Source organism: Pan paniscus, chromosome 12 (genome assembly GCF_029289425.2).
Source record: "Pan paniscus chromosome 12, NHGRI_mPanPan1-v2.0_pri, whole genome shotgun sequence".
Lineage (NCBI taxonomy): Eukaryota > Metazoa > Chordata > Mammalia > Primates > Hominidae > Pan > Pan paniscus.
The window spans coordinates 69,142,704-69,155,448 of record NC_073261.2 but is presented as its reverse complement, the minus strand read 5'-3'; the positions used below and the strand labels follow the sequence as shown (position 1 = coordinate 69,155,448).

Below are 12,745 nucleotides of genomic sequence, written 5' to 3'. Positions count from 1 at the left end.
TTTTAGATTCCATAAATAAGTGAGAAAATACAGTGTTTGTCTTTCTATGCCTGGCTTATTTCACTTAACATAATGATCCCCAGTTCCTTCCATGCTGTTATAAATGACAGAATCTCATTATTTTTTATGGCTGAATAGTATACTCCCTTGTGTATATGTACCACATTTTCTTTATCCACTCATTTGCTGATGGACACGTAGGTTGCTTCCAAATCTTAGCTATTGTGAACAGTGCTACCACAAATATGAAATATATGGTATTCAACTGTTATGTATTTTTTATTTAGTTATATTTGTATCTATAAAATTCAGATCCAAATATTCCTGTCTGTAATTAAGAAAGAGAACTGTGAGTAGTCAGGGCCAAAGAAGAAACTGTATTAAGAACAGAAAGGCTTTTGCAGATGGCTAAGCATAATTACCAGGTAGAAAAAGGGTCCAACAAGGTGTTCTAGTATGAAGGGTTAGCAACATGCAGCAAGAGCAGCATATACAGAACAGATGCAGTTTCTCCTCTTCTGAGAGATAAAGCCTCTGGATGACCATGCTAGCAATGATGCACTGCCAACCAGTCATATGGAGGAAAACAGTAAAGAGATGACATTCCTTGAACAATCTTTGGTGAATTACATGAAAACTGAGGAAGTGCTAAGAAAAAAGTAGGAAGTGCGAAGTAAGAAAAAAAAAAAAAAGAAAGAAAGACCTCTTAAATTGTCTGCTAACAATTGGAGACTTGTGGCTATTATTTACTTCAAAACCCAGGTCAGGGAGTAAATCAAGCTGTTTAACAGAAGACATGAAGAAACCGGTAACATACAGTTATAAAAGTAGAAGATATTAATAGCCATCATCAAAGCTAAAGGACTGTCATAAAGATGAGAGGTGAGATCAATCAGTACCCATCTTTCAGTCCATTCAAGGGACTTTCCTGCTCTGAGTGATGTAATTTGGAGGCCCTGAATATCTCAAATGCACACAAAATAAATGTATTAAAGAATACTCAGACACACCGGTACAGCTCAACCCATAAACCACCCATCTGTTCTTCTGACTGAGTCAGACCTCTAGGAAGTTCCTTACCACATCTCTTGCTCTATATCTTCAAAACAAAGAACAACTGTTTTTGGAAGTTCTGAAGGTTTGGATTGTGCTACTAACTTTTTTTAGGGCACTGTTTTGAACTATAAGGAGCTTTTCAGCTTTGGAAACACTTGGGTAAAGGAAGAAAAAAAAATTAACTTGTGAATCCTTCTTTCCAATAGCAAGGAAGCAATACATTCTTGAGTAATGAAGCATGTTTTGCCAGTCACACCGTGCATTTGTTTCCTGCATGCTTCTCTTATTGTTCCAGTTTAGGATCTAAGAGAGAATAATCACAATAAAAAATTTGATGTATTTTATACAATAAGATGCAGTTTTAAAAAAGGTAAAACAAGAGGTGATCTTCAAATGGAGGGTGAATTGTGGTCTTAGACAAAAACTAAAATTGAATTTATATTTTCCACATTATTGAGTATAAACTAATTTACCTTTAATATCAGTGAAAGCTTAGCAAAAAAAAATGCTAACAGATCTGAATGATTTCACTATTAAAATGATTACAGTATTTTTAAAATTTTACAGAAATTTGTTTCCTAAATAGATACAACATGTGGAAAAAAAGATAGATACAACATGTGGAAAAAAAGGAATACAAATATTATTCCAATAAAAATAAGATAATTAGAACAAGAAAATCAACACAATTTCTATGACTATGAAAGATAAGATTCATGAACATATAAGCTCAACACTTATTTCTATAGGGAATAACACTGGCAATTATAGATCAAAGTATATAAAGAAAAAACAAATTTGGCAACATATGCTATTTCCATTTTTTAATACTATGTTACCATTGAAACATTTGAAAGAAGAATGGAAACAATAATCTATGAAACTAGATATTGTTTTAAGTGATGGTGAAAACTGCAATCTGAGATAGCAATTTATAAAATGAAATTACAGTATTTTGTAATATTTTCTGTGATGACACTTTAATATTTGTCACCTCATCACAAAATTTGAACAATATTATTTCAATTCTTTGGTTTACATCTTAATCTAACTACCAATTTAAGAATTTTATGGACAATTGTAATGGCTATTGTCTCAGTGGGCTAAAATTTTCTATATTGAAACTACAAAAGTAAAATAACTAGAGCTATAATAACTCAGTAAGAGCTGTTGTAGGCTGAGAGTGGTGACAGGGATTATCTACAATGAGGCACGAGGGAATTTCTGGATGATGAAAATATCTAACAACTGCATTGCTTTGGTGACTGCATGACTATAAACATTTGTCAAATTCATCAACTGTACACTTAAGAAGGGTGAACATCATTATATGGAAATTATACCTCAAAAAGTTGACTTTAAAAACAATAAAACATTTGTTCTTTAAATGCTGGCAATATATCATTATTCCAACAAATTATTTCAAAATAATTTGTTTTTAAAAGTTGTCTAATTTGGCATTACTCTCAACAGAAGAAAATGTGTTATTCTGATTATAACAACATAGTTGTTAATGTTGATAAAAATGTAAGTTAAGATTGCATAAACATAATTTGTGACTCATGTCAGTCTTAATGTATTAGTCATCCAAATGCCACTGACTCAGAAAATAATCAGACATGCATAATAAAATTATATTTATTTACAATTTATATTATACCAACTTTCCTTCTCTGGAAATTGTAGCTTAATACATACATTTCAATATTTCCACTACATAGAATATTTTTAGCCACTTTAATGAGGTATAGTTGACAGAGAAAAGGCTGTAGATAGATATACATATACATAGATAGATATACAATGTATACAACTTGATGTGTTTGAAGATAAGTATACACCCAGGAAATCATCACAATTTATGCTATAGACTTATTTATCACTTCTAGAAGTTTTTTCGTGCCATTTTTAGTTATTATTATAATAATTACATTTTTCTTTCTGTGGTAGGAGCACTTAACCTAAGATTAACCCTTTTTAGAAAATATTTAAGTGTGTGATACAGTTTTGTTAACCGTATGCTCTACATTGTACAGTAGATCTCCAAAACTTATCTTGCATAACTGAAACTGTGTACCCTTGAAAATCCCCCCCATTACCCCTTCCCCAATTCCTTGGCAACCACCATTCTACTTTCTGCTTCTATGTATTTGAATACTTTGGATACCACATACAAGCAAGATGATTCAGTATTTATCCAGAACAGAAAAATAGAAGATTTTTTGTATTAGTTATGTTAGCTTGATTTTAACTTTTAGACAAAGGGTATGTTGCCATCTCTTCTCTTGACACAGGTCCCACAAATGTTAGAGGTGTATCTGAGACTCTCTGAATCTATGAACCTCTGCATTTATCTATTTTAACTTATAGGGAGGTTCCAACATAAAAAAGAATAAGCTAGCCATTAGTGCTGCCCCCAACCAGAGTGAACAGACTTTTTAAAAGGCTGTGCATGCTATGAAACTAGAGGATTCAAATCCGAGTTCAACAGTTGTGAGAGAAGGATAACCTGGATGAGATTCCCTGCATTCTTAAAATAACTCTGGTAAGTGATGGTCAGCATTAAGGGTAATATAATTTTTAAATACCAAACTGCCTTTTAATTACATTAATATTTACTATACATTGAATACTAGATTCTGTGTTAAGCATTTCTTAGGTAATTCATTTAAGCTTTACAAATTTTGAGATGGATACCATGTTTTTCATTTTGCAGACAATGAAGCCCAACCTGAGAGAAATTAAATACTTTTATCAGGATTAGCCTCCCAGGATATGGCAGAGTTTGGATTTCAATCCTGGTCTATGAGTCTTCAGCAACCATGGTATTATTCCTTACACAACTGCCTTTAATTTATGTCTCATTTTTAAAAGAATGTTTTCTCTGGAAGAAGTTGTAACAGCTGCTTTCATTGTCCTACCATATCCCCTCAGCACTCACCCTTTCTGTGCACACCAGCCCACTTTCCAGCACACCTTCCCACATCTAGCCAGAATCTGGACCCATGTGTTCAAATAACAGGGTTTCCTTAGAAAATTGATCTGCTGATTAATGGAAAATTGTAAAGGGTTCTAAAAAGTTTATGAAAATATTACCTTATAGTCAAGGTAATTAACACTGGATAGATTGATAAAACTAGTTTTTAATAAAATTTTAACATTAAAGATGCACTAACACAAACATGAAATTTGATTTTCTCTTTTGAAAAATAATTTTATGTAATATTGAGAGACAATTAAAAATTTTTATTTGCCTTTTGAGTAAACTACAATAAAAGGGTGGGGAGAGAGAGAAGACAGATTCACTTGACCTCATGCTGTCTTTCTTGGGTCTTTATTAGAAAGCTGATTCTCTCCTCTCTTAGTGAGTATGAGATTTTGCATTTTTAAAATATTCGAGTAATCATTCTGGCTAAATGAATGACTGATAGTGACCTGAAGTTCTGTTTTGTGATATCCAGTGTTTCAAACCTTTGATATTTGACAAGTCTTCCAAGATCAAATTCTAAATTAAAAAAAGGTAAAATTTAGGTCCCCTAAAGTGCAAAAAAGACATATTCAGCTTATTTAATATATTAAAATCATATAGGAAACACTGTCTGATATAAAATGGTGTTTAACTTTCTCTGGATTATGTTCATATAAATATATTATTAGTATGTGTTACAAAATTATGTAAGTTTCCTGTAATTGTGATATGTCTCTATATATGTTGCTAGTAGTAATTATAATTATTGTGTAAAATTGATGGTATACCACAGGAATAACCAAGATTCCTAGTGAATTTTGGCTTTAACTATGGCTGTCCTGAGAATTTTGTCACCCACAGACAACTGTTGTCTTGTTTTGAGCCTCTTCAAAAGGTGGTTATAATCAGCTATAGGACTTTGACAGGTGCTCTTGAATTCAGGTTTTTTATAGCTTTGGAGATTGTGACATTAGAATAGAGGAAAAACTTTCAGAACTCTCATGGAAAGCTGGAATGTTCATGTATATCAAGCAGAACAGCAGTAAACCTCATGGACTGAACTAAGACTAAATTATTCCTTTTATGACTTTTGTTGAAAATGTTACTGATTCTTTGTTTTGGTTTTCAAAGTCAAGAACACTTTTATTTTAAGCTATGTACAGCTTTTAACAATTGAGTATACTCCTATAAACGAAATTTGAGGCATATTTCTCTCTGATTTCTCCAAATTTGAAAACTAGTTGTGAGCATTCTTAACTTATGGCAATATAGTTATTTGCATAAGTGTAATTAGCATCTGTTTTCTTTTGCAACAGGACACAATTGAAGAAACTGGTTATTTTTACCCAGGCTTTGACTGGAATGACATGCTTTCAAATATAAGCAGCCTGCTATAAGGAACCAGACTTGACTTATGGAACCAAGAAACTCAAAATCGTACCAATTATAATCTCACAATACAGTGAAATAAAAATAGAAATCAATATCAAGGAGCACTCTCAAAACTATACAATATGTGGAAATTAAACAACTTGCTCCTGAATGACTTTTGCGTAAACAACAAAATTAAGGCAGAAGTAAAAAAATTATTTGAAATAAATGTAAATAGAGACACAACATACCAAAATCTCTAGGGTGCAACAAAAGAGTGTCAAGAGGAAAGTTTATAGTGCTGAATGCCTACCTCTTAAATTTAAAAAGATATCAAATTAACAATCTAACATCACACCCAGAGGAACTAGGAAAATAAGAACAAAACTAACCAGAAAGCTAGCAGAAGAAAATAAATAACTAAAATCAGATCAAAAGTGAACACAATTAAGACCTAAAAATACATACAAAGAATCAATGAAACCAAATTGAAACACTGAAGAGACCAATATCAAGTTCCAAACCTGAATCAGTATTAAAAAGCCTACCAACCAAAAAGAGCCCCAGACAAGAAGGATTTACAACCAAATTCTACCACATGATTAAAAAGAACTGGTATCAATTCTAATGAAACTATGCCAAAATATTGAGGAGGAGGGACCTCTCTCTAATTTATTATATGAAGCCAGCATTACCTTGATACCAAAATCTGGAAAAGAAACAAGGAAAAAAGAAAACTACAAATGAACATAGATACAAAAATCCTCAACACAACACTACCATCCTCAACACAACACTACCAAATCAAATTCAACAGCACATCAAAAATTTAATTTATCATGATCAAGTAGGCTTGATTCCTGTGATGCAGGGTTTGCTCAATATATGTAAATCAATAAATGTGATTGCCCACATATACAGAATTAAAAACAAAAACCACAGGATCTCTTTCTGCATCTCAATAGATGCAGAAAAGGCTTTCAATAAAATCGAACTTCCCTTCATAATAAAAGCCCTTGAAGGAACATACCTCAAAACAATAAGGGCAGTCTGTGAAAAACCCATAGCCAACATCATACTAAACAGGGAAAAACTGGTAGCATTCCCTTTGAGAACTGAAACAGAACAGGGATGTCCACTCTCACCACTCCTATTCAACAACACTGGGAATGTTAGCCAGAGCAATCATGTAAGTGAAGGAAATAAAAGGTATCTAAATAAGAAAAGACAAATTCAAATTACCTGTCTTCACTAGTAATATGATTCTCTACCTAGAAAACCCTAAAGACTCTGCCAAAAGTTTCCTGGTCCTCATAAATGACTTTTGTAAAGTTTCAGTATACAAAAATCAATGTATAAAAATCAGTAGCATTTTTATACATGAACAGCATCCAGGTTGAATTTAAGAACACAATCTCACAATAGCCACAGAAATAAAATAAAAAATAAAATACCTAGGAATACGTCCAACCAAGAAGGTGAAAGATCTGTACAAGAAGGACTACAAAACACTGCTAAGAGAAATGAGAGATGACAAAAACAAATGAAGAAACACTTCAGGTTGATGGATTGAAATAATCTGTATTGTTAAAATGGTCATACTACCCAAAACAATCTACAGATTCAATGCATTTCCTATCAAACTACCAATGTCATTTTTCTCAGAATTGGAAAAAAGCTATTCTAAAGTTTGTATGGAATCCAAAAAGCAAAAGTACCAAGCAAAAAGAACATAGCTGGAAGCATAGCATTACCTGACTTCAAAGTATGCTATAAGACTACAATAACCAAAACAGCATGGCACTGGTATAAAAACAGATACATAGACCAATGAAACAGAATAAAGAACCCAGAAATAAAGCCACAAACCTACAGCCATCTTTGACAAATTTCACAAAACTGAGCAATGGGAAAAGGACTCCCTATTGAAAAAATGGTGCTGGACAAGCTGGCTAGCCAAATGCCGAAGAATAAAACTGAACTCCTACCCTTCACCATACATAAAAATAAACTTAAGAGGGAATAAAGATTTAAATATAAGACCATGAACTATAAAAATTGAAGAAGAAAACCTAGGAAACACCATTCTGGACATCACCTTTTCAAAGGAATTTGTGACCAAGTCCTCAAGAGAAATTGTCTTCTGTAGGGACATGGATGAAATTGGAAATCATCATTCTCAGTAAACTATCGCAAGAACAAAAAACCAAACACCGCATATTCTCACTCATAGGTGGGAATTGAACAATGAGATCACATGGACACAGGAAGGGGAATATCACACTCTGGGGACTGTTGTGGGGTGGGGGGAGGGGGGAGGGATAGCACTGGGAGATATACCTAATGCTAGATGACGAGTTAGTGGGTGCAGTGCACCAGCATGGCACATGTATACATATGTATCTAACCTGCACAATGTGCACATGTACCCTAAAACTTAAAGTATAATAAAAAAAAAAAAAAAAGAGAAATTGTAACAGAAAGAAAAATTAAGGAATCAGGAAAAATAGCTAGTGTATGCTGGGCATAATACCTAGGTGATGGATTTATAGGTGCAGCAAACCACCATGGCGCATGTTTACCTATCTAACAAACCTGCACATCCTGCACATGTACCCTGGAACTTAAAATAGAAATTAAAAAAGTGAGTCCTAATTAAACTAAATAGCTTTGGCATAGCAAAAGAAACTATCAACAGAGTAAACAGACAACTTACAAGATAGGAGAAAATATTCTCAAACTATATATTCAACAAGGGTCTAATATCCCGACTCTATAAGGAGTTTATGCAATTCAACAATTGAAAAACAACCCCATTAAAAAGTGGCCAAAAGAAATGGACGTTTCTCAAAATAAGACATACAAAGGGCCAAGAAACATATAAAAAAAGTTCTATATCAATAACCATAAGAAAAATGCAAATAAAATTACAACAAGGTAATATGTCATGTCAGTCAAAATTGCTATTACTAAAAAGTCAAAAAACAACAGATGATGGGGAAGATGAGGAGAAAAGGAACATATATACAGTGTTGGTGGGAATGTAAATTAATTCAGCCACTGTGGAAAGTGGTTTGGAGATTTCTCAAATAACTAAAAACAGAACCACCATTTGACCCAGCAAACCTGTTATTGTATATATATACAAAAGAAAGTGAATCATTTTACCAAAAAGACACATGTACTCATCACAGCAGTATTCACAATAGCAAAGACATGGACTCAACCTAGGTGCCCATCAATAGTGGATTGGATAAGGAAAATGTGGTATATATACACCGTGGAACACCATGCAGCTGTAAAAAAGAATTAAATCATGGTCTTTGCAGCCACATGGATGCATCTGGAAGTTATTATCCTAAGCTAATAATGCAAGAACAGAAAAAACCAAATACCACACATTCTCACTTATAAATGGGAGCTAAACATTAGGTACTCGTAAGGATGGTAACAGTAGTCACTGGGGCCTACTAAAGGTGGGAGAGATGGAGGGTCCAAGGGTTGAAAAGCTAACTTTTGGGTACTATCCTCACTACCTGGATGATAGGATCATTCATATAGCAAACCTCAACATCATACAATAGACTCAGGTAATAAACCTGCACATGTACTCCCTGAATCTAAAATAAAAGTTTTTAAAAAAGCGCCTCCCCACCCGCCAAATACCAAACAAGTGTCAGTTAGTCTATAGCTTAGCAATTCTAATATGCTGATAGGAAGACATACATCCACAAAAATGGAGGAGTAGCAAAGAAAATAAACAAAAAGAAGAGGAAAAGAACAACACCAAACTAATATTCAATAAGACTATCTCAAGAGTTATGTGCCACATATTATATCCATGTACCTTGGGAATCTGGTACTGGTGCTTGAGTATAAGCTTTAGTGTAATGTGGTAATTACCTTGGGCTTCCAATTTTTTTTTATTAATGAAGAAGTTAGAAGTATTAAAAAGAAGGAAAATATCTCTCTACCAAATACACTTGGTGAAAAAATAACTATCAAAATTACAGGCTATAACACTGTACCATCAAAATCCTCCAGAACAGACTTGAAAAGCGAAATCAGAACAACGTTACCTTGGTATAGTTTCTGAATAGTACGGTGTGCCAATATTGTGGGGATAAAGAGGTAATAGTTTAGATGTATACAGAAGTTTAATATTAATTGTTTTCATAGATGTTCATTGTCATGAATATTCATGTTGAAATAACTTTGGAAAATACAGAGAATAAAATCAGTCAGAGTATTATTTATTCCACCTTACATAATTCAATGGTACACAGTTAGTAGGGATTATAAATGCATATACTTTACTTTTTCTGTTGGTGTAAATAATTCAATCACCTTTCCTCATAGTGAGTGCTTTGTATACTTCCTGGGTTTTGGCTCCAGAGCAGATAAACTTTAGCAGAAAGCTATGCTTCTCAGAAAAAATAAATGTATTTATCTAATACTCCTTTCTATCAGCTTTTTCATTTGGAGTTTATAGGTTATCTGAAATACCTCCAAGGATATTGTTATTGTACCTTTCAATTTGCTACTAGCAGTTGTCACTGTATGACTATTACTATGATTGAATTAAGGTGATAACTACTCTTTTTGTTAAAAAAAAAAAATGATCTTAATTGGTGTTAATCTATTTCTTCTTTTCCTTGTCTGTAATATTGAATATTTATCCCATAAAAATCTATTTGTCTCCTCTGAATACACACACACACACAGACACACACACACTCTTCTGCTCCATCTGCCAGAGTGATAGAGAGGAAATAACAAATTCATCAAGATAATGGAAGAAAGTCTAGAATCTCTTCTACAAGGCAATATTTTTCTAAGCATTAAAAATACCAAAAGGCTGAAAGGTTTATATCCACAGAAATTTATTTTGATTCTATATATGAAAAAAAAAACCAGCATTGTATCTTGAAGGTGGTTGAATGCTTTCTTTGAATTTTTTGAAATAACTGCCTGAGTGGTAGCAGAGAGGTGAAGATTAATAATTTGAGATAGCATCTGAAAAAGAATGTCTGGAATAATCAAAAAGAAAATAAAGTACAGGTACCCAGGAAGGGCACTAACTAGACTGAGTTGAATTTTTTTTTTGATATATCTGATACAGTAGAGCAATACAAAAATCACTCTCACAGTTAGTAGTACTCCTGTCACTACCACTACTAACTGTGGTTAATGTAAACAGTAGAACATAAAATTATAGCATTAAGGATGATTCTGCTTATCATAATTACCATAATTAAATACTGAAGCACTTCTGTATACTTTGTGCATCACATAATTTATCATTTAATCCACATGACAAATCTATTAGGCAGTTTTCTTATCTGCTTTTAAATCTTGAGAAACCCGAGGTGACTGAAGATTCCTAGCCTCATCACTTGTAAGATGAAAAGTGTTTATTTGCCTCTTTGTAGTTGAAAATGTAATGAATCAATTGAAGAAGAAGGAGAAAGTTGATGTTCCTCAATGCTTTCCATATAAATCTGAGACCCAAAGAGCAGCTGATAGAAATTAGGAAGGACAAGAGTAATTAAGTACCTAAAATATATTTACAAATTTAATATCCACAGTAACCCTTTGAGGTAGGTACTATTATTATCCTCATTTTAAAAATGAGAGAGGTAAGGCAGTAAATTAATAAACCTGTAAATTGAGCAAGAATAGGGAGACTTAAAACCACATTAGATGAACAATTTAAATCTTCCAGACACAGATATTTAACCCAGCAAACTGGCTTCTGGAAATTACAAGTGAGAGATCAGGTACATGTACAATTCTGGAAAGAATCCGTATTGGATTTTTCTCAGAATTGCAAAAATGACTTGTGGAAAGGCACTTCTAATTTCCAGGCTAAGTCCTTTGACTTCAGCTAGCTCAATGTGGAGGTGCTATGTGCTACCCTGTGAACACCACTGTGAAATTCTCTGACCTTGATTATGATGGTGAATGGCAGACACAAAAAGTCACACATGATCAAAGAGATGTTACTTTGCCTAAGATGAACCTTTTTTCTTTCTGGTTATTTTTCTCAGGACCCATTTCTCAGGGTGCGATATTTGTGACATCTACAGGGATGAGGAAATTCAGAATATTATTTTACATCATTTTCTGCTGTTTAGAGGAAGATGCCAGAGCAATAGTCTGTTATCAAAATTAAAATGACTGGTCTATTATGCTTGGCCTATATATGTTCATATGCTATAGAGCTATATTAAAACAACATATAACATTTTCATATCCTCAAATATCTCTTTTTAGTTTCCCAGTTTCACCACTTTGCAATGTTAACAAGAAAAAAAGGTAGTTTTATCCTAGAAAATAATGACAGAGAGAATTTTAAATAAAAGGAAGTAATCATGTCAAAAACTGAACAAATGAATGGAAATAAAAAATGACAAGTGTACATTAAACTTCAATATGATGTCATTGGTGATTTAGAAGAATGTAAAATCAACAAATACAAAGACCAAATAGAGAACAAGAGATAACGATGTAAAGAGAGGTAGCAAATATATATATATTATATAATATATTATGGATATTATAGATATATTATAGATATTATAGATATATTATAGATATTATAGATATAATATATTATAGATATTATAGATATAATATATTATAGATATTATAGATATTATAGATATAATATAGATATTATAGATATAATATATTATAGATATTATAGATATAATATAGATATTATAGATATTATAGATATAATATAGATATTATAGATATAATATATTATAGATATTATAGATATAATATATTATAGATATTATAGATATATTATAGATATTATAGATATATTATAGATATTATAGATATATTATAGATATTATAGATATATTATAGATATTATAGATATAATATATTATAGATATTATAGATATAATATATTATAGATATTATAGATATAATATATTATAGATATTATAGATATAATATATTATAGATATTATAGATATAATATATTATAGATATTATAGATATAATATATTATAGATATTATAGATATAATATATTATAGATATTATAGATATAATATATTATAGATATTATAGATATAATATATTATAGATATTATAGATATAATATATTATAGATATTATAGATATAATATATTATAGATATTATAGATATAATATATTATAGATATTATAGATATAATATATTATAGATATTATAGATATAATATATTATAGATATTATAGATATAATATATATTATAGATATTATAGATATAATATAGATATTATAGATATTATAGATATAATATCTATATTATACATATTATAGATATAATATCTATATTATACATATTAT

General features: G+C 31.5%; 1 long non-coding RNA gene across 1 annotated transcript in view; it reads left to right on the top strand.

Moving 5' to 3' along the window:
- Positions 1-9,300, top strand: part of LOC129397165 (uncharacterized) — a 54,577-nt gene extending 45,277 nt beyond the window's left edge. Inside the window, exons 2-3 of the long non-coding RNA XR_008624355.2 lie at positions 3,773-3,881; positions 5,341-9,300. This is a non-coding gene — a long non-coding RNA (uncharacterized LOC129397165). The remainder of the gene's footprint in view (positions 1-3,772; positions 3,882-5,340) is intronic.
- Positions 9,301-12,745: the final 3,445 nt, after the last annotated feature.